This window comes from Prunus mume, linkage group LG5 (genome assembly GCF_029339155.1).
Source record: "Prunus mume cultivar Tortuosa linkage group LG5, ASM2933915v1, whole genome shotgun sequence".
NCBI classification, from domain to species: domain Eukaryota; kingdom Viridiplantae; phylum Streptophyta; class Magnoliopsida; order Rosales; family Rosaceae; genus Prunus; species Prunus mume.
In genome coordinates, this window is record NC_142702.1 from 9,891,815 (window position 1) to 9,915,765 (window position 23,951).

General features: G+C 35.1%; 1 non-coding gene and 1 pseudogene across 1 annotated transcript; one reads left to right on the plus strand and one right to left on the minus strand.

Annotated features, from left to right (window-relative positions):
* Positions 1 to 3,351: 3,351 nt before the first annotated feature.
* LOC148916864 (uncharacterized) lies at positions 3,352 to 23,951 on the minus strand (annotated as a pseudogene).
* On the plus strand, positions 23,356 to 23,462 carry LOC148916865 (small nucleolar RNA R71). The gene has a single exon (XR_016127553.1). It is a non-coding gene; the product is annotated as a small nucleolar RNA R71 (small nucleolar RNA).

Sequence of the window (23,951 nt, forward strand, 5' to 3'; positions counted from 1 at the left end):
ATAGAAAGAGTAACTGGAGATCGATTTGTGTGCATATGTTCCATGTGTGGAGAAGAATCCTCTAGCTATCCCTTAATCCATATTTCATTCACAACTTAGTTGTTTGCTACTGTCAGTCTTACTTTAGTCTAAATCGTCAGAATTCCCCTAAATCATTGTTTCCTTAACTTAGTTTCAAGTTTAATAAGTTTAATTTGTGTTGATTAGCATCCCTCCTACTCCCTGGAATAGCACGATCCGTACTTACTCGTACTATGATTGCATGATTTATAGGGTTTAATTTGTGCATTAGTTATTTCTCAAGCCATTGGATTTCACTCAAAACTCACCAAATGACTACTCCCTCAACATTATGATCTTCCTCAAGTTTTGGACTCAATCTAATTTCTATTGGTCCATGAAATCGGACAATAAAGGTTCGTATGAAGTTCGTTCTGAAATGGACTTCTTGGTGTGTTGCATAGTTTTAGCAATTGGATTTCACTCAAAACGCCCCAAATGACCCCACCCACAGTATTATGATGTTCCCCAAGTTTTGGACTAAATCTGATATCGATTGGTCCATGAAAATCGGACACGTTCGAAACTCACCAAATGACTCTTCCCACAACCTTACGATATTCCCTAAGTTTTGGACTAAATCTGATATCGATTGGTCCATGAAATCGAACATATCATATTCGTACAAAGTTGGTTCTAAAATGAAGTGGTTGGTGTTTTGAGTAGTTCTTGAGATTTTATTTCACTCCAAACCTACCAAATGATTCCTTCTACCATGTTATGATGTTCCCGAAGTTTTGAACTCAATCCGATATCGATTGGTCCACGAAATCGGATAGTTCAGGTTCGTAAATCGAAGTTCGTTCTGTGCTTGCTAAACCCAAGTGCAGGTGTCGCGCAATAGTAAATCTCGTAAGTCGAGTATCGTATCCACAGAGAGCGGTGTTAAAGTGCACAAAATATGTAAGATAACTGCAACAAGAAGAATGTGATTAAAAGATTAGAAGAAAGTTCAATGATAATAAAACACTAAGACGTCGGGGTTCCACCTTCAAAATACATATGTAATCCCATTAGTTTGATTCTCACTATGATTGTTCACAATTAAAATCCAATTTAATTTCGTTTAGAGAGAATTTCAAGTATAACCTGTACCTACAGCAACAACCTATCAAGAAATAATTTCAATGAAATCAAAGTAATCTACTAATTTTTCTCAAATCTCAAAAGCATGAATGTTTTTACTAAACTATAGGAAAAGCTTGACTGAACCTATGAACAAAGAGAAAAACTAAAATTAAATTGAACAAATCCAAAAATAAGAATTTAACATTGAAGCTCCATCAAAATCAAACTAACAAAACCACATAATATCTCAAAGGCTTTCCCCCTAGCCTTAGCTAGGGAGTTAGTTCTCCATAACAAAGAACAATAACTCTAGAAAAACAAAGTGTTTTGGGCCAAAAAGCAGAATCCCTGAGACACAGCAAGTAGCTCCCTTTTATATCAGTGAAACCCTAATCCCTTAGGAGTTATTTTCTCCTTGAATTTAACTTCTCCACAGTCCTATGCATGCACGTTAGCTTCCTCTTTTGATAAGTCATGGTCTCCTACTCAGCACGTGATGAGTCTCCAATCAATTAACTTAGTTTTCTCTCTTACTTCATCTCTTTTGCAATCCAATAATCTGCCCATATAATTCCAATATTATTTGCCTACATAGAATGGGCAAAAGTCAATGCAAATTAATATTAAACTTTATTTGACCAATTAAAAATATAGTAGACCAAAATAAATAAATTAGTAAGTAAATAAGCTCTAAGGGTATATTTTAGGGACATAAATGATGCACTTCACAGCTATTATCACACCTCCCAACCAGCTTATTGCTAGAGCCAAGCAATTCAAGCGTCTCAAAGGAAACTCTAGTTCAACCACAAAAACAAGAAAACAAAAAAAACAAAAAAGAATAAAAATAAACAAGCCACTTTCGCAGGGAACTCGATTGCATTGAGTGTATGCAACAAGCCTTTAAACCTCAAAGTTACCCAGAGAGGACGAGTTATAGTCTCGTGAGGGTTTCCAGGGATGATACCCACAAACATCGAAGTATGAGGTTAAAACAATTTGCTTGGTCAAAACTTTGAAAATAAATCCAACACCCACTGTCATCCATAAAAATAACACATAACAAAGCTTTGATTTTCAACTCATGAACAATGTTAAAAGAGAGAACACTTATCCAAAATTCCAAGTTCATCCCAACTCAAGGTCCAAATCATTTATAACAAGTTAATAAACCTTTCACAAATTTCCTTTAGTGTAGAGTGAACTAACACAATCATGTGACACAAGCTCAATTCCAATCATACCAACCTCCTTATAACAAGGATTTTCAGACTCTCTTACCTAAAACAAACCCTTTTTTTTTTTCTTTTTTTTTCTCCTTTTTTTTTTTTTTTTTTTTTTGCGGACTGTGCAATGTCTAACTCCATTAAGCTTTCTAATTTACCCATGTAGCGAGCGTTAGGCCAATGACTCTCAAACCCAAAGGTTTTAAGGCATTAGGTGAAAAGACACCCGTATGAGCTTAATAACTCGTATTAAAAAGGCTACGAAGCTAAACTAGTCACACAATATTTCACACCAAAACTCCACCATTTGACGCGAACACTCACTGCTGATTAGGCAAGAGGCCCGGTTACTAAGTAAAATCTTGGATAGAACAATATACATATATATAAATTTATTTATTTATTATTTTTTTACACCAAGGTTAGTCAAGAGTAAGTTCATCCACTAACACTTGAACAAAAGATTGAATACAACTGGTTTCTAAGCTTACTCCCCTTAAAAGTGTTAGTGTGCTTGTGCAAATTTCAAAGTGTAACTCATGAATTATCCACTAACCAGAAATAATGAAAAAGACTCAAAATCAGGATACTTATCATATTGCTCACGTGTTCTGAATCTTAAAATCACTCATGAATATCAAATCAACATGTAAGTTTAGTGCTTTCAAATTGACGACAGTAGGTATAAGGATTGAGAAGGTAATGTAAAGTTAACAACATCACAAATGTCTAACCTCATAAAGAAAAATAAATAAAACAAAAAACAAAAACAACAAAAACAACAAAAAAAAAAACAAATTTACGTTACCCCCAACTAGAATTCTAACAGTTGTCCTCAATGTGAATAGGCAAAATAGAAAAAATGTGAATAAAAGACAAGGGTGAGGAAGGAATGCACCTGGAGTGTCCAAAAGATCTCCAAAAGATTTCCTGCAACAAGTGAGTGTAAAGACAAGATAGAGAAAGCAAAGGGTTAGACAGTAGAAAGTGTAGAGGATCAATGCTCATAAACTGGAGTCTCCAAAGGGAAAGTCTCGTCCTGCAAAACAATAGTCTCCAAGAATGGCTTAAGGCGTTGACCGTTAACTTTAAAAACATCACCATTTATGGGGTTCTCAATCTCCACAGCTCCAAAAGGAAAAACTCTTTTCACCACAAAAGGACCTGCCCATCGAGAACGAAGCTTGCCAGGAAATAGATGCAATCGTGAATTGTACAAAAGAACTTTCTGTGAAGGCTCAAAAGTTTTTCTCAGAATATGTTTATCATGAAAAACTTTCATTCGATCCTTGTAAATTTTTGAATTTTCATATGCATCATTTCGAATTTCTGCCAACTCATTTAATTGAAGCTTTCGAAGTGAACTGGCATCATCCACATTAAAATTAAACATCTGTATAGCCCAATAAGCTTTATGTTCCAATTCCACAGGCAAGTGACAAGCTTTCCGAAAGATTAATCTGTAGGGAGACATACCAAGCGGGGTTTTAAAGCAGTACGATATGCCAAAAGCGCATCGGTTAGTCGGAGAGACCAATCTTTGCGATTTGGGTTTACTGTTTTCTCCAAAATTTGTTTTAATTCCCGATTAGCAAGTTCAACTTGGCCACTTGTTTGTGGATGATAGGGGGTAGCGACTTTATGAGTTATACCATATTTTTTCATTAAAGCCTCAAAAGGTTTATTGCAAAAATGCTTTCCCCCATCACTGATAATGGCTCGAGGTGTTCCAAATCTTGAGAAAATATTTTCTTTTAGAAACCGTAAAACTGTTTTATGATCATTAAGTCGACAAGGAACAGCCTCGACCCATTTTGAAACATAATCAACTCCTACCAAAATATATAGATACCCAAAAGATGCAGGGAACGGACCCATAAAATCAATGCCCCAACAATCAAATATTTCAATCACTAAAATGGGATTTAAAGGCATCATATTTCTACGAGTTATGGCCCCCAATTTTTGACAACGTTCACAGGTCCGACAAAAAATATTAGTATCCTTAAAAAGAGAAGGCCAATAAAATCCACATTGCAAAATTTTTGCAGCAGTTTTGTTTACAGAAAAATGACCACGACATGGTCCATTGTGACAAAAAGAAATTACAGCATGAATTTCATGATCAGGCACACATCTACGAATAATTTGATCCGGGCAATATTTAAACAGATATGGATCATCCCAAAAGAAATTGCGTACCTCAACCAAAAACTTTTTCCGATCTTGCGCATTCCAATGAGATGGAATTTGACCTGTAGCAAGAAAATTAACTATATCAGCAAACCAAGATAATTCAGAAAGAGCAAAAAGTTGCTCATCAGGGAAAGAATCATTAATTGGGGTATTTTCAAAAGATTCATCAAAAACCAATCGGGATAAATGATCAGCCACAACATTTTCTACTCTCTTTTTGTCCTTAATGGTGATGTCGAATTCTTGAAGTAACAAGATCCACCTAATTAATCGAGCCTTAGCATCCTTCTTGGTGAGAAGATACTTTAAAGCGGCATGGTCAGTGAACACAACAATAGGGGATCCAACCAAATAAGCACGAAATTTATCCAAAGCAAATACCACTGCAAGAAGTTCTTTTTCAGTTGTGGAATAATTCATTTGAGCACTACTCAAAGTCCTACTTGCATAGTGAATGACATAAGGTTTCTTATCCCTTCTTTGTCCCAAAACAGACCCAATACCATAATCACTAGCATCACACATAATTTCAAAAGGTAAATTCCAATCAGGTGGTTGCATGATAGGAGCAGATGTCAACATTCCAATTAATTTATCAAAAGCAACTTGGCAAGCATCAGTCCACTCAAAAGGAGAATCTTTTAGTAGGAGATTACACAATGGTCTAGATATAACACTAAAATTCTTGATAAATCTCCTATAAAAGCCAGCATGTCCTAAGAAGGATCTAACATCTTTTATGGTTTTTGGAATGGGCAATTTAGAAATTAATTCAATTTGCGTTTTATCCACTTCAATGCCTTTAGCAGAAACAATATGACTGAGGACAATTCCAGAAGGAACCATGAAATGATATTTTTCCCAATTCAAAACATGATTTTTCTCTTGACATCTAACCAAAACTTTTTCCAAATTACTCAAACAATCATCAAAAGAATCACCAAAGACAGAGATATCATCCATAAAAACCTCAAGAAATTTCTCCACCATATCACTAAAAATACTAATCATGCATCTTTGAAAAGTAGCAGGAGCATTACATAATCCAAACGGCATTCGACGAAAAGCAAAAGTACCAAAAGGACATGTAAAAGTTGTTTTCTCTTGATCTTCAATTGCAATTCCAATTTGATAATAACCAGAGTATCCATCTAGAAGACAATAAAATTCATGACCAGCAACCCTTTCTAAGATTTGATCAATAAAAGGCAAAGGAAAATGGTCTTTTCTTGTGGCAGAATTAAGTTTCCTATAGTCAATACACATGCGCCAACTAGAAACAATTCTAGTAGGAACCAATTCATTTTTATCATTTTTAACTACAGTTATGCCAGATTTCTTGGGGACAACTTGAATAGGACTGACCCACTCACTATCAGAAATTGGGTAAATAATACCCGCATCCCATAGTTTCAAAACCTCAGTTTTAACTACTTCTGTCATGCTTGGATTTAATCTACATTGTGCATCCCTTGATGGTTTAGCACCCCCCTCTAAAAATATTTTATGAGTATAAACAAGAGGGCTAACACTACTACAAAAAAGGAAAAACACGACGGGAATTCACTGTCGTGTATTCTGTTTTCAAATGGTTGTGGAATCCACTGACATCTTTTCCATAACAAAACCACGATGGTGAATAACCGTCGTTGTTAAAACAAAAAATGTCATCAAAAAATAAAAACAGACGTCTTTGTGCTGCAAAAAGACATAAAAAAACGAGTCGAGGATGAGAATAGACGACCAACTCCAACAAAAAAACGTCGTTAAAAAGGAAACATATGACATATATTAACAGAACATGGCCGCAAGATAAACATACAACGATGAGAACTAAAACTTAACGCCGTGAAATAAATATTTAAGTACAAATATAAATATGACGTCTTTACAATCATAATAGACGACGTTATTGACACCTACTACGTCACAACATTTCCAACAACCGTCGTAAAATAAATTTTCCACTTTGATTTTTCTATGAATTATGACGTGGAAATAGATGTCAGGGTTATTACTTACAACGCATGTATTTACAGAGACGACGTTGAAATGAATCAACAACGTCGGTTCCAAATAAATGAGAGCCGTATTACAGAATTTATACGTCATATTTTAAAGATAAACAACATGGAAAAAATGATGGGGTCATTAATTACGACACAGTAATTTATAAGGACGACGTTGTCGTCTATATACAACGTTGTTACCATGAAAAAGACCGTCATGTTTAATAATTTATAGGTCTTCATTAAAAAAATTAACGTCGTCTAATTCATATATCTTAACGTCGACAAATTTAATGGACTTCAAATACCGCCGTGAATTCATCCTTTTCCACTTCGTTTATGAAAGAACATACGACGTGGTAAATTCATGACGACGTCGTCTTTTGTAACGTTCAGGTTAAAGTTCTCGTCTTTTAGACGTCGTTATTATGGGATTGGAGTCGTGTTATTTTGAATTACATGGCGATTCTTTATGCTTGTCCGACGTGTTATCCTGGATAACTGTTTCACAATAGCGTCGTGGTTCTTCATTGTTACGTTGCTTTAAGATGTCGGTAAATATATTGCGATCGTTGAATGCTCCAAAACGTCGTTATTTATTAGAACAGACGTTTGTTTTTCACATTTTTATCAAAACCGTCGTGTTTGTAATCTGGAACCAGTAATTTTTGTACTGATTGTTTTGTGACCAAAACCTGTATAATGAAAGTGAAGAAATCACATTACAATATATTACAAAATTAATGTCATACACTGCCAATTACATAAAGCATCATTCAACCCATATATCTTCACACCCATCTCGAATATTTTGACTCCCTAACTCAACCACCACTTCATCAAATGTGTCAACATTTGGCATCCCTCTAGTAAATGGCTCACACTCAATTCTCACATCACCTAAGACATCATCACCAATAACATTATTATATTCTCTATTAGGCATTGATAACACTACCGACCAACCACGATGCATCGGGTCGTCAACAAAAAATACTTATTTGACTTGAGAAGCCAAAACAAATTGGTCATTCCTATGTCCAATTTTACTCAAATCTACAAGGGTAAATCCAAGTTCGTCCACTACAAAACCAGAAGTATTATCAATCCAATCACACCTAAAGACTGGGATTGTAAACTTTTGGTAGTCAAGGTCCCAAGTTTCTTGAATGACACCATAGAAACCCATATTTGAGAGAATTGGGTTTTTATCTTTGGCACTAGCAACATGCATAGTATGTGCAAGTAAATAAACTCCACTATTTTGAGTTGTCCGCACATCATCTTGTGCCTTGATGTTGAATTTAATACCTTTAATAAGATAGCTCCTATATAATGGCACTGCCATGTTTGGACCAGTTGCTAGCCACCTTAAATTTTCTGATACGCCATGATTGTCTTCCTTATTAAGTTCACTTTTAACCTGCAAATTGATCATAACTTAATTCAATCTAACATAGAAAGAAGAAAATTAAAAGTCCAATATGTTATTCAATAACATATACCTTGAAGCGTAGCCATTGAATGAAAGTGCTATTGTGCTTATCCTGCAGCCACTTTGTTCTCTTTCTAAATTTTGGATAAGCGGTCTTGATGTGGATCATATGTTGCCTACATGACACACAAAATTCAAGTATCACGGTCCTAAACATATAAGATAAACATAAGAAATAATTTAAAATGGAAACTTAAAGAATAAAACTCATACGTACTCGATATAAGGTAGGACTTCCTCCGTATTCTCCAAGACATATAGATGTGCTTGGTTCAACAGGTCCCGATCAACTACGCTCACTGTGCAACCTGATAATGGCTTTGAAACTCCCATCTTTTGGCTTGAAGGCACTCCAACTGTACTAACATTAGATAAATGCTCGGTACAAAACTCTACAGCTTCTTGACTATATACCGCACAATGCAACCTTCGGGACGAGTATGATTCTGAACATACCCCTTTAGCACTTTCATATATCTTTCAAACGGATACATCCATCTAAAATATACTGGCCCACATAGACGAACTTCTCTGACAAGATGTACTACTAGATGAACCATGATATCAAAGAATGAAGGGGGAAAGTACTTCTCAAGCAAACACAAAGTAACTACTACATCTTCTTCCAACTTATCTAGCTTGGAAACATCAACAGTCTTTGCACATATAGCATTGAAGAAGAAGCACAAACGAGTTATTGCATACCTTGCAGGCTTCTCCAAAACAGAACGAATTGCCACAGGGAGCAATTGTTGCATTAAGGTATGACAATCATGTGATTTAAGGCCAAGAAGTCTTGAATCTTGTAAAGATACAAGATTTTTTATATTTGAAGAATAACCTTCAGGGACCTTCATACCATAGAAAGAATTGCAAACCTCTCTCTTCTCTGCTCTTGACAAATTCCAAGGCCCGGGAGGCAAACGAGTACGTCTTTGTCCATACTCGGGTTGTAAATCGTTTTGACCCCATGTTCAATAAATATAATCGAGCAGCAATCTCATCTTTATTTTTTCCAGGGATCTCCAGCAATGTACCAATGATACTATCGCAAACATTCTTCTCAATGTGCATAACATCTAGGACATGCCTCACAGGAAGGTATTTCTAATACTCGAGATCAAAGAATATTGATTTCTTCTTCCAACAAACTCACACCATCTTCAACCATATGCAGCACTTCTTCTCGGTTAATGGCTCAGGGGCGTGCCATATTCAGTTTCCCATTAAAAGCTGCACGTTGCCTCCTGTATGGATGATTGATTGGTAACCATTTTCTATGCCCAATGTAACAAATTTTGTGGCCATTTTTCAACCTGTGACTAGGTGCATCATCGCCGCATATTGGACAAGCTTTATATCCTTTAACAACACAACCAGATAAGTTTCCATAGGCGGGGAAATCATTAATTGTCCACATTAATGCAGCTCTGAGTGTAAAGTATTCTCCATTATGTGCATCCTACACTACTCCAATCCCATCCCACAAAGATGTTAAATCATCAATCAAAGGCTCCAAGTAGACGTCTATATCATTTCCGGGCTGTTTAGGACCAGAAATCAATAAGGTCAACATCATGAACTTTCGTTTCTGCACACCATGGAGGGAGACTATATGTAACTAAGATAACTGGCTAGCAACTATATCTGCTACTTAGAGAACTGTGGGGATTGAATCCATCAGATGAAGAGCCAATCTCAAGTTTCTCGGCTCATTACCAAACTCGGGCCATTTATCATCAAGAAGTTTCCAAGACGGGGAATCTGCCGGATGAGACATATAACCGTCAATTGATTTTCTAGTAGCATGCCAAGTCAAACTCTTAGCGGTCTCATGTGATCGAAACATCCTTTTAAACCTTGGAATTGGAGGAAAATACCACACCACCTTCACTGGCACACCCTCTTTCAAGATTGAATCTTTGCCTTCCTTCCACCTTGAGATACCACAAGTAGGACAATGAGTTAAATCCTCATACTCCTTCCTATACAAGATGCAATCATTGGGGCATGCGTGCATTTTCTCATAACTCAGCCCCAATGCACACAAAGTCTTTTTTGCCTCATACATAGAGGCCGGTATTGTATTTCCTTCGAAGCAAATCGCCTTGAAGTATCAATAATTCTGTATAAACAGACATCACTCATCCCATGTTTTGCCTTCAAATTATACAACTTCACTAATGCCGATAACTTCGTGTACTTTCTACAACCAGGGTACAATGGTTGATCTCCATCCCCAATCACATTGGCAAACTCATAAGGATCAGATCCAAAATCACCAAAATCATTATCATCCATCTCTATTTCTTCAGGACACAAAACTGTACCTACTATGGTCATCATCTTCTTCAACATTTCTACTAGCATTAGTAGTTGCTTCCCAAGGTTCTCCGTGAAATGTCCAATTCTTATAGCTTTGGTCAACTCCATTAAAGTATAAGTGATCCCTTATAATTCCAACCCCAAACAATTTCAAATTAACACATTTAACACATGGGCAGCGGATATGTGTTGTAGTTAGAAGATTTGCTACAGAAAAGTTCAAAAATGCTTCCACCCCTAACTCATATGCCTTTGATCTTCTATCCGAGTGCATCCATGACTTATCCATCTCCGACACTATACCCTATTATATATAATAAAGTGAAAAGACAAGCAATGACCATCACTATAGCAGATTATATAAAGTCTAATAGCAAGTAATATACAACAGAGACGATGGTTTTTAAATAAAAACAGACGTATTTGACATATATAGACTACGGATTTTCAACAAACGTCGTCTAATTATAACCACGACGGTAGTTAAATAATACCGTCGTGTATAAGTAATACAAACGACGGTTTAAAGTAAAAACCGTCGATGCCTGAAAACGCGTCGATATCCATTTTCTTTTCAAGATCCCAAAACCCTATTAAGAACACAACATATACATGAAACCAAGCATGAAACCAATATATACTAAGCATGAAAACAATAAATCCATTCCCAATTCAACATAACAGAGAGTGATTAAAAGATCCGACAAAATGAAATCCATTCCCTATTCAACATAACAAAGAGTGATCAAGAAAACATTAAACAGAAAATCCATGAACCCATACCTCCAACAACATTATTAACAGATCGCAAAACATATATCTAAAACCCTTTAACAAAACAACGTAATATCATTCAATGAATTTACAAGGGGAAGAGAGGGTTTGTACTTACAGGTTGGCAGAGCTCACAGATTATGACCAAATTGGATTTGACATAGCCTGGAGAGCCCAACTTTGAATTAGAGATGAAGTGAGAGAGCGAAATGTTATGTTGCGCGAAATCTGAAAATTTTGGGGTTCAGGGTTAGAAGTATAAAACTAAGAGCCAAATCTGAAAATTTTAGGTCCCGCGAATATTTTTAGAAAGCGCGCTCTTTAAAACATCGACCGAAAAAACAAACGTCATTAAAATTTCACATTAAACATGACGCTTATTACATTAAGGATGTCGTGGTAAAACTATGTACGACGCAAAATCAAACAGAAGTCATCAAAACTATGAAAAACCACGTCGGGGTTAAGTAATTAACGACGTTGTAAGTAATAATAAACGACTCACGTGTAAACAAAACGTCGTTTAAAAGAGAAACCGTGACGGATTTTTCACTATCCGACGTAAACTCAATATTCCACGACTCAATCACTGTCGTTAAAAGTAATACCCTAAACTTTAAAACCATAAATTATATATTTGTAAAATTTAATTTTATAAAATTGTTTATGGTTTTATAGCCTAATATATAACAAACATAAACCCTAAACCCCAAAAATTATACTTTAACCCTAAACCCTAATAAATAACAACCCTAAACCCTAAACCATCAAACTATATAAGTGATGTTATGACTCATCAAAACAATTTTATTTTGGTTGGTCATTTTAAAATTTTATTACTCAAACTGCATTTTTTTGGGGTTTAGGGGGAAGAAAATATATCAATGACTTCATAGGAGTTGAAGTTAAATTTTTTGGATTTATTTTAAATTTATTTTTAAAATTTTGAATTAAAAATAATAAAATATTCGTATATCAACAACAAAACACATTGGGGTTAAGTAACTAACGACGTTGTAAATTATAATAAACGACTCACGTGTAAAAAAACGTTGTTTAAAAGAGAAACCATGTCGGATTTTTCACTATCCGACGTAAACTCAATATTCCACGACTCAATCACTGTCGTTAAAAGTAATACTATAAACTTTAAAACCATAAATTATATATTTGTAAAATTTAATATTATAAAATTGTTTATGGTTTTACAGCCTAATATATAACAAACATAAACCCTAAACCCCAAAAATTATACTTTAACCTAAACCCTAATAAATAACAACCCTAAACCCCAAACCCTAAACCCTAAACCCTAAACCATCAAACTATATAAGTGATGTTATGACTCATCAAAACAATTTTATTTTGGTTGGTCATTTTAAACTTTTATTACTCAAACTGCATTTTTTTGGGGTTTAGGGGGAAGAAAATATATCAATGACTTCATAGGAGTTGAAGTTGAATTTTTTGGATTTATTTTAAATTTATTTTGAATATTTTGAATTAAAAATAATAAAATATTCTTTTATCAACAACAAACCACGACGTTGTAAATAATAGTAAACGACTCACTTGTAAAAAGGGCGTCGTTTAAAAGAGAAATCATGGCGGATGTTTCACCATCCGACGTAAACTACATATTCCACGACTCAATCACCGTCGTTAAAAAGTAATAACCTAAACCCTAAACTCTAAATTATATAATAAACGACTTACTTGTTCAAAGGACGTCGTTTAAAAGCGAAACCATGGCGAAATTTTCACTAAAATGACGTCCCATGTACGTACAAACGGTATATCACGTCTAAATATCATTTTACGTCGGTTTTTTACATAATTATGTCATTGGAAAGTTATTACACGTCGGTTACGCAATTTGTTTTTTCTTTTATATTATGAAAACCTCAACAAATTTTCAAGGAAAAAAAGGATGTATATTATAGACAAAATTTGTACATTATATATTATAGACAAAATTAGTACATATAAAAATATCTAGTGTTCCAAAAATCCTCTATTCAATATGAAGGCAAACAAACTCTGCCCATTCATTCCGGACTTCATCAATGGCTGCTTGGGGGTATGGCGCTTGCTCTTTTCCCTTGGCAAACTGCAATCCATAAACAATGATTATTAAGCTTTACAAAATAAAAAGAAATTCAGTCACAGACGACGCTTTTTTTCATAACCGACGTTGTCTATCGATTCAACGACGGTAATTTTAAAGGACCGTCGTTGATAATACAAAAAACCACATAAAATGTTTCTGAAAATTTTATTCTTACCTTCTTCTCAAACTCCAAGGAAGGATCCATGATGATGTCCCTTATGAAGCGCATCACATAATACCCGCATTTGACATCTTTGGGTTGCTTTGGTGTGCTGGCGAGTTTTCCAAATTGGTGCTTTACGGCCTGGTCTGCGCCTATGTAGGGAATTATAAATTTTAAAGCACTGTTCACGATATTTTTGCCCTCCTCATCAACCACACGATTTTCAGGCAGAGGATCCAGAAAATAGACGGTTTCCCTCTTTGCTCTCACAATCAGCAAGACCCAATGACGGCTGCACAAAATTAAAATAAAAAACGACGGTTAATATAAAAAGTCAGCACAAGAAAACAAACGACGGTTATTTATAAAAACCGACGTATTATAGAGTTTCACACGGCGTAATAACATAGCCATCGGCGTCATTATAAATTTATCACGACGGTAATTAACTACCGGCGTGGTTAGTTATTTCAAATGACTCAATAAATAAAGAACCGACGTGGTTAGATGTTTCAAACGACACAAAATTAGTTAAACAGTTTTATAAGTGGTCAGTTAGTGAAAATCATACAAACAAAATCCTTTTAAGGAGACTAACCCTGGATTGTAAGGCATCATGAAAATCTGTTCACCATCTGTTTTCTGAAGTCGATTGGCTACAATTCGTGATTTGTCGATTAGTGACCCAGCGTTGGCACTAACTTGAGCAGGGTCGATAAAGCCAACCATGCTGCACATATTTGCTTCTCTCAAACGATCATATAAGCACCTAAATATATAAAACAAACGACGTTATTTATAAACAAACGACGTATTATACAATTTCACACGACGAACTGAAATAGAAGCAGACGTTATAACTAATTTATCATGACGGTAAAAAAAGAACGACGTGGTTAGTGGTTTAAAACGACGCAATAAATAAACCACCGACGTCTTATGCTATAATGTTTGATAAGGACAAACCTCATATATATTGCAACCACAGTAGCCCCAATTTCTTCCATGCCTGCAAACTGTGTAATATCTTCATGCAAGACGAAGGTACTGCGATCTGCACCAAACACCTCCTTCTCAATTGTGAAGGTCATGATCTTCTCCTGAGGCTTTAGTGTCGTTTCCACATAACGACAAAGGGATTGTAAGGAAGATGGCACCTCCACATTTGAATAATCAACTACTTCATTACCCTGTTTAAAGAAATAAAGCAAAATAAAATGACGTGGTAATTCAATAAAAACGACGGTTTAAATTAAAAAACATCGTCTGATAATAATTTAAACGACGGTAATAAAAAACCGTCGTTTTAAATAATTTATTACGTCATAGAAAATAAATTCCGACGTCTAATTTGAAAACAAACAACGGTTTAAAGAAAAATATCGACGTCTGAAATTTGAAAAACAAATAAAAAAGGCAAAGTTATGAGAATATACCTCTTTGTCATGCTTTTCTTCATCTTGTTTTTCTTCTTTCTTTCTTCATCATTTTTGTCTTCCTTTTTGTCTTCATCTTTTTTCTCTTTTTTTTCTTCCTTCTTCTCTTCATCTTTTTTTTCTCCCTTCTTCTCTTCATCTTTTTTTTCTTCTTTCTTCTCTTCATCTTGATTTTCTAAAGCCCCAGATTTCTGTTTTAAGTAATAAAGAAATATATATATATATAAGACAGATTGTACAGAAAGTAAAAAAATTAAATCAAAACGTCGTGGTAAGGCATAACATAAGACGGTATGTAAGAATTATGGACGTCTTAAAATTATTAAACGATGGTAAATAATAAACGTCGTGGTAATTGTCTATTACGTCGGTAAGGACTAAAACCGTCGTCTAAAAACCACAAAGTACGACGTCTAATGGCGTGTAAAACAAGTAAACTAAATACGACGTGGTATTTAAATAAAAACGACGGTTTATTTATAAAATCGTCGTGGTATGGTTTTAAAACGACGGGTTTCTTCATAATAACGACGTCTAATGTTTTTAAAAAAACAGAGAATTCAAAGTTCAGATATGTTACCGTTTCTTCCTGCTGTTCCCCATTTTTGGCAGTATCATCCTCTAAATGTAGGGATCTCACATCAGCCCCAGAACAGCTTGCTTTATCAGACATTGGATTTTTGGGACTTTGCTCTAGACCTTGGTTTTGACAGGGGCTAGTTTTCGGTTTAAGCATGCTTGGATCAAAATTGGGGATGAGTTGGGAAAGCTGACTTAGTAAATGTTCCCTCTCAGCCTCTACCAATTGTTTGGTTCTAGCCTCCATCCTTAAAGCCTCTTCCCTTGATCTAGCTTCCATCTTCTTAGTCTCTTCTTGAAGGACAATTCTTACACTTTTCTTCAATTGATTGGCAAACTTTACCCTCTGTTGTCTAGGTAAATTGAAGAATTGCCTAGGGGAAATCCCAGCACCTACCCCTCTTACTCTCCCTGGATGCTCGGGACCCAAAGCCAAGGTTAACACATCATTATTGCCAGTTACACTAAGACTGCCTTCAGCCACTTGTTTTTTGCAATTCATCGTAAAACAAAGACATATAAAAAAGTCAGCACAAGAAAACACACGACGGTTATTTATAAACAAACGACGCATTATATAATTTCACACGACGCAACAACATAGAAATCGACGTTATATTATTTTTATAACGACATTACTTAAAAACGACGCAATAAATAAACCACCGACGTCTTATGCTATAATTACAGAAAACAGAGTTGTGATTCCAGATTTAGATCTTTCACGGCGTTTTTGAAAACATTTCGGCGTAGTAACATCATTCACACGAAGAAAAAATTAACCACCGACGTCTTATGCTATAATTACAGAAAACGAGTTGTGATTCCAGATTTAGATCTTTCACGACGTTTTTAAAACATTTCGACGTAGTAAAATCATTCACACGACGGAAAAATATAACATAAGACGTAATAAGAATTATACACAGTTTAATAAAAATTTAAAACAGAGTGTGTCGGCTTACAATTAATTTTGCTTTCTCTGCCACCTTTGGATCAGGATGTTACCATGTTTGTCCTGTCTAGCTTTCTTCCATAAGGTAGATCGATCAATTTCTACCCTGCATGGTTTCCTCCAATTGATCCTCCAAACCAGCATATCCTTTTCGAGACAATCGCTGATTGTACTCAAGTTTCTCCCTAATCTGTGAATGTTGAGAATACACAGACTCAAATTCTTTGGATAACCTTGAAGCTACAAAGGCATCCCATTCTCGCTTTCTCTATGAATTTATATACTTCAGGGGGTTGGCTTAATTTCTCCCTCTCCTTGATGTATGGAAGGATATAATGCCTCGTCAGTGTAGACTTGAAATCCTTCCATTTCTTGGCAGCAGAAGATAACACCGAGGTCTTGCCCCCTTGACCTACCACAAAAGCCATGTCAACGGCTTCCCAAATCTGCTCCTTTATATCCTTGGGGATTTCAGCCCATTTCTTGTCCACAAGTGGGACTTTGGAGCGTGCCAACACACCAATGTAGGACTGCATCTCAGTATGTGCAGGGCCACATCCTTTCCCCCTTTTATTGTACTCAACAACTGGCTTGATTTTCTGAAATTTTCTCTTCACAACACGAGGCATTGTGCTCATACCTCGACCTGACTTTGAATCCTTAGAAATTGTTGTCGTGCTGGTTGGTTCTGTCTCAGCAGATGAAATAAACTTCATCTTCTTCAAGGGCTTGTCTTGAGGAGTTACCATTCCAAGCTCCTTACCTCCATTTTTTTTGGAGCCAGAGTCCTTACTTTGGTCTTGAGAAACCATGGTTACAGAAAAAACAAACCTGCAAGTGAAAATATTTCAGGAAAAAAATTAGAATACAAACGACGGTTATTTATAAAATACGATGTATGATAAGATTTTATACGACGTAATAACATAACATCAGATGTAATAAATGTTTAAAACGAGAGTACTTAAACAACGACGAAACAATATTAAAGAAGACGTAATAAGAACTTATTACGGTGATATTTACACAACATCGTGATATTCAAATTCACATGACGTAAATATTAATATAACGTCGTGTTATGGATATTCACGCGACGTAAATAATAAGCTACCTTCGTATTTATAAGAAACCAAAAACATTTTTCTTTCTCTGTGAATGTTTGATTGCAGGTTTAATTTCTCTGAAACATGGTTTTTGTTTTTCCTAATTTGATAAAATACAAAGAAAAAGAAAGAAAGGTTTGACATCTTTTATAGACGACGGTATCTTAGTATAACGTCGTGGTATGAACATTCACACGGCTTCAATAATAAGATACCAAACCCTACTTTCTTTGTCTTTGTATTTTATCAAATTAGGAAAAACGAAAACCATGGTTCAGAGAAATCAAACCTGCAATTAAACAAGCAAATAAAAAATTGACCGTCATTTTAAAAACAACTTAGATCAATTTTAAGACGACGCTAGGACGACTGACGAACTGTCGTGGTCTACATATTTAACCATGTAAATAAGAAGCTACCGTCGTCTTATTTAGTTGAATTAGTTGTGTTCAAAGTTGGAAACTTTCCCTCTCTGTCTATGTATTTTATCAAACTTGGAAAGAATAAAAATGATTTTCGCCAGAAAAAAGGTAAAAAGATTTTCAAAACAAAAACCGTATGAGCATGCAAAATAGCAACAAAAATAGTGAGAAATGAAAGCTTACCTTTTGCGTGCAATGAAAGCTTTCTCTCGGAGTTTGGTGTTTAAGTTCAGAGACGACGATGAAGACAAGAAGAAGACGATGAGATACTCGACAGTGCTCGACAAGGAAAAAGACGAAAAGTTTTCTCCGGGATATTGAAATTTTTTCTCGGGTTTGGAAACAGTACATGTGTAGTCAGGTAGACGAAAAGTTGTATATATATACAAACCGTTTCATAGTAATAAGACGGCGGTTTACATAGAACGACGACGTATTAATAGACAAACTACGACGATAATTTGAACTTAGGACATGGTAAATAAATACGACAGTAGTGTTGTAGGTACCGCCGTAGTAAACGCCTAAATAAAAGTCGATAAATCAATATCTCGCGTCATGGTAGAAATATTTAACACGACGGTTTTTTGTAATTTACCGACGTTTATTTTTATAATATACGTCGTTTTGTTGTAATATACCGACGTGGAATTTTGTAAATAGACGGCGGTTTTTTGTAAGGACCGCCGTGGGTTTTAAAAATTTATTGTATAAATTTGTCGCTTTCTTTCAGTTTCAGTTTTCATTTAGGTTTCCAAGTTCTTCCTCTCTCAAAGACACTCTCTCTCACATCTCGAAGACAATAATTTGGATGTCTTTCTCAAAGAGAAATGGAGCTTACTCTCCAACAAATCTATATCCACAAGAGGAAGCTTGTCAATCCTGATAGAAGACTTAGTGCTTCTGAATACTCCTTGCTTTCCATCAAAAGAGATGCAAGCTTGGCCTCCACTCGCTGTCGAAGGAAAGTTCGCTTCTCAGGGAAACCTGAAGATCGATGTCAGCCTCTACTCGATTTTCTTGGCTAAGAAGATCCGTCAGGTTTGTGATAGAAGAAGATGGGTTATCGGCATTAGTGAAGAAGATGAGTTATCCGTAGAGCTTCTGAAGAAGGAGATGGGTTTTCAAGAATGCGATAAAGAGTAGAAATGGCTTCAGAAAGAGAACGGTTAAAGAAATTGAAACAACGACGGTTTTATGTTCTACCGACGTCTTTTTGTAAACTAAGATGACGTAATATTTTTTTCGCGACGTGTATTCGTTTTTAAAACGTCTTATGTGTAATATAATCGACGTGGATTGTATTTTTATAATTATAAATAGATTTTTTTTTCCCTTGTTCTTTCAGTTTATTTTTCAAAAATAGTGCCTTATAAATAGAGTTTTTTTTCCCGAGGAAATTAAAGTTCTAGAATTTGTAAAGTTTCTTTTCTGGGGGACTGATTTAAATCAAATACCAATATAAAAACAACGACTGTTTGTTGTTATACCGTCGTCTTTTTTAAACTAAAACGACGCAATATTTTTTTCGCGACGTGGATTCGTTTTTCAAACGTAGTTATGTGTAATATAACCGACGTGGATTTTATTTTTATAATTATAAATATAATTTTTTTCCCTTGTTCTTTCAGTTTATTTTTCAAAAACAGTGCCTTATAAATAGAGTTTTTTTCCCGAGGAAATTAATGTTCTAGAATTTGTAAAGTTTCTTTTCTGGGGGACTGATTTAAATCAAATACCAATATAAAAACAACGACTGTTTGTTGTTATACTGTCGTCTTTTTTAAACTAAAACGACACAATATTTTTTTCGCGACGTGGATTCATTTTTCAAACGTCGTTATGTGTCATATAACCAACGTGGATTTTATTTTTATAATTATAAATATAATTTTTTTTCCCTTTTTCTTTCAGTTTATTTTTCAAAAACAGTGCCTTATAAATAGAGTTTTTTTTCCCGAGCAAATTAATGTTCTAGAATTTGTAAAATTTCTTTTCTGGGTGACTGATTTAAATCAAATACGAATATAAAAACAACAACTGTTTTTTGTTATACCGTCGGCTTTTCTTGTCGTCTTAAGTAAGACTAAAACGACGTAATGTATTTGCTAACCGACGTGGATTATTTTTGTTAAACGTCGTTATGTGTAATAACCGACGTGGATTTGGTTTTTTAATTATAAATAGAGTTTTTTTTCACGGGTGCTTTCAGTTTTAGTATTCGATTAGGGTTGCAACTTCTTCTTGCCCCTTTCTCTGTCTCACCTCATCTATTGGGAGGCAATTGTTTGAATGTTGGTTTGTGTGTATGTTTGTGTATCTGATTCACAAACATACACACATCACCAATTTTCAAAAAATTGTCTCTCTGATTGCAAATCTGTGGCTACCGTCGTGAAATTTTAGGAGGCAATTGTTTGGATGTTGATGTGTGTGTGTGCGTTTGTGTAGATACACAAACGCACACATATCATCAACTTCCAAAAAATTGTCTCTCTGATTGCAAATCTGAGGCTGCCGTCGTCAAATTTTAGAAGCAATTTTTTGGATGTTAATGTGTATGTGCGTTTGTGTATCTCAAAGACACAAATACACATACATCATTAACCTCTAAAATATTGTCTTTCTGGTAAGATTATGATGAGCAACAAAGTTCCATCTTGTATGATTTCCTAACCCTTGTGATCTCAGAAAAATCTGATTATGTCGGCGGTTTTCTATATAAACCGTCGTGGTTATTTCAATTCTTGTCATTAAGTAGATCTACCGACGTAGGATAACAAAATCCAAGAAATAAATTGTTAAAAAAAATTCTTATTCAGACGACGGTTTAAATATAATGTATGACGTATAAAGTGGACAAATACGACGTTAAATTGTATAATACGTCGTTAAATGAAAACCCCAACTTGGTAAGATTTAAAGATATCGTCGTAGAAATACGAGAAAGACGTCGTTATATTTATCTTTGCCGTAGTTGTACATTAATTTAATACGGCGGTATTTTGTATTTTACCGTCCGTGGATTTATTTGTAATTATACGGCGCCTTATACGAAAACTTGGTCGTGTTAATTTCTGGGTAAAAACGGCGGCTTTTTTTGAAATCGTCGTCTTTACTTTCTACGTCGGTCGGTTCATAACTTCCGCCGTTATTTGTTGGCTATGATTTTACCACTTGAAAATCCTATTTCAATAAGACGTCGGTTTTTAATTAAGTACGTTGTGTTTTAGGAACAGCCATTTGAATATCCATTTTTTAGTTGTCTAAGGTGTTATTACACGGTGGTTTTATAAAACCGTCGTCTTTTAAAAAACAACGACGGTTTTCACTTAGACCGCCGTGTTTTTCTGGTCGTCTTTTTCACTTTTTGTAGTAGTGTAATTCCTTTGATATCAGCAAGTGTCCAACCAATGGCAGATTTATGAGTATTTAAAACATTAAGTAGCTTACCTTCCTGTGAAGAGTTTAATTCAGAAGATATTACCACAGGAAAAGTATCATTAGGTCCCAAGAATGCATGCTTTAGACCTGCTGGTAGAGGTTTTAACTCTAATTCAGGCACCTCCACATTAGATGGCTTTGGCGGGACTTGAGGTGGCAACGTTTCAAATGTGGGTGGCAATTTTTTAACGTTTTGCACCTGCAAAGAGTCAAAACAAGAAAGAATTTCAGCAACTTCAGGGTTTAATTCATCTTCATCAATATTAGAATTCACTGAAAAATTCTCCAAAGAATCAGGCATGCTGTTTTTCACAAATTGATCATGGGCAAGAGGTGAAATCAAATTCACAACTTCAGATTCTCATCTTCATATGGCTGCTTAAACACATTAAATATGTTAACTTCCATGGTCATATTCCCAAAATTAAGTTTCATCACCCCACTCCTACAGCTAATGTTAGCATCACATGTAGCCAAGAAAGGTCGACCTAAAATCACAGGAATTTGGTTGTCAGAATTTAAAACAGGTTCAGTGTCCAAAACAATAAAATCAACAGTATAATAAAATTTGTCCACTTGGACCAACACATCCTCAATAATCCCTCGGGGTGTCTTGACGGAACGATCGGCTAGTTGCAGTTTCACCATTGTAGACTTAAGCTCTCCAAGACCTAGCTGCAAGTAAACTGAATAAGGCAGTAAATTGACACTGGCACCTAAATCAAGTAGAGCACGATCAATAAAATGTTCTCCATTAACGCATGAAAGAGTAGGACTCCCTGGGTCCTTATATTTTGGAGGCATTTTGTTTTGCAACACCGAACTGACATGAGCAGCTAAAAATGCAGTTTTCTTGACATTATGCTTTCTCTTATACGTGCACATATCTTTCAAAAATTTAGCATAAGCAGGAACCTGTTTAATTGCATCTAACAATGGAATATTAATTTTAACCTGTTTGAAAAGATCCAAAATTTCAAAGTTTTGACCAATTTTTCTCTGGGGAAGCAAAGCTTTAGGAAAAGGTGCAGGCACATGATAGTGTTTAGCAATTTCACTTTCCTTGGACTTGTCAAGTTCGTTATTGCTCTTAGATTTTTCAACCTCTTTAGATGGAGGTGTAGTATCAATTTTTTTTTTCCATTTCTAAGAGAAATAACAGACTTTGCATGTTCATATCCAATTTCACATGAACTAACACCTTTAGGATTTGCTTCAGTGTTGGAAGGAAAATTCCCTTTTTCATTAACAGCCAAAGAATTAGTTAATTTGGAAATATGACTCTTAATTTCTTTATTTTCCTCAAACAATTGATTAAACATTGAATCATACCTTTGACTTTGCTTTTGGTTCTCCTGTATGAAAGCTTGAAGAGTATCTCCCAATGATTATGGTTTAGGATTAAATGAATTTGGAGCAGATGATTATGGTTAGGGAAACTTACCTGAGGGTGGGACTCATTATTCCTCCAACGGAAATTAGGATGATTTCTTGTTGCTGGATTGTAGGTCTCAGAAAAAGGAGAATATGCCATTTGATAATTTCCTATGACTGCACATCGTTCTTCATAAGCTCCTTTCATCTCCTGTAACAGATGACAATTTTTAGTGTAGTGACCAATCTCGTAACAAACATCACAAATCTGATTAATATCGGTGGAATAAACATGTTGGGGTGCATTAGATTTTCCGATTTTTAAAGCAGCTACCTCTTTGGCCAATTCTTGTATTTTAATTTCAAATCGTCTTCCTCTTTTAATTGAAAAATTCCTTTACTAACAGAAGAGGAAGCAGACTTAAAGTGGTCAGTACTTTCAAATGGGCTAGGAGTGGTCCACTGATTAGATTTTTCAGCAATTTCATCAAGAAAATTTAAGGCCTCATCAGGATATTTTTGCATAAATTCACCATTACACATAGACTCAACAAATTGCTTATCTCGAGGAAGGAGTCCATCATAAAAGTGACTAACTAGTCGCCAATTCTCAAAACCATGATGTGGACAAAGACTCAAAAGTTCTTTAAATCATTCCCATGTTTGATACAATGTTTCACTTTCTTTTTGAGCAAAATTTGAGATTCTTTTCTTCAAAGCAATTGTCTTATGATTTGGAAAATATTTCTGAAAAAAAACATGAGTCATATCAGTCCAAGAAGTAATAGACCCAGTCCTCAACGAATATAACCAACTTTTTGCTTTTTCTTTCAAAGAGAATGGAAAGAATTTTAATTTTATGATCTCAATTTTATCATTTTGATTATAAAACGTGCTTACAGCATCTTCAAATTCTCTAACATGCACATATGGATCTTCACTATCCATCCCATGAAAAATAGGAAGGAGTTGAATCATGCCAGGTTTAAAATCATAGTTGGGCATATTAGCTGGAAAAACAATGCACGAAGGAGATGCAGTACGGCTAGGATGCAAATAATCATTTAATGTTCTAACTGGAGGATTTTCACCTTCATTAACTTGATCACCCATGGTTTCAGATTCACTAGAGATATCAAAAAGATTTCTGAATAAAGTTTCTGATTCAGGTCGTTTAGCAAATCTTCCTAGATGATCTCTATACCGCAT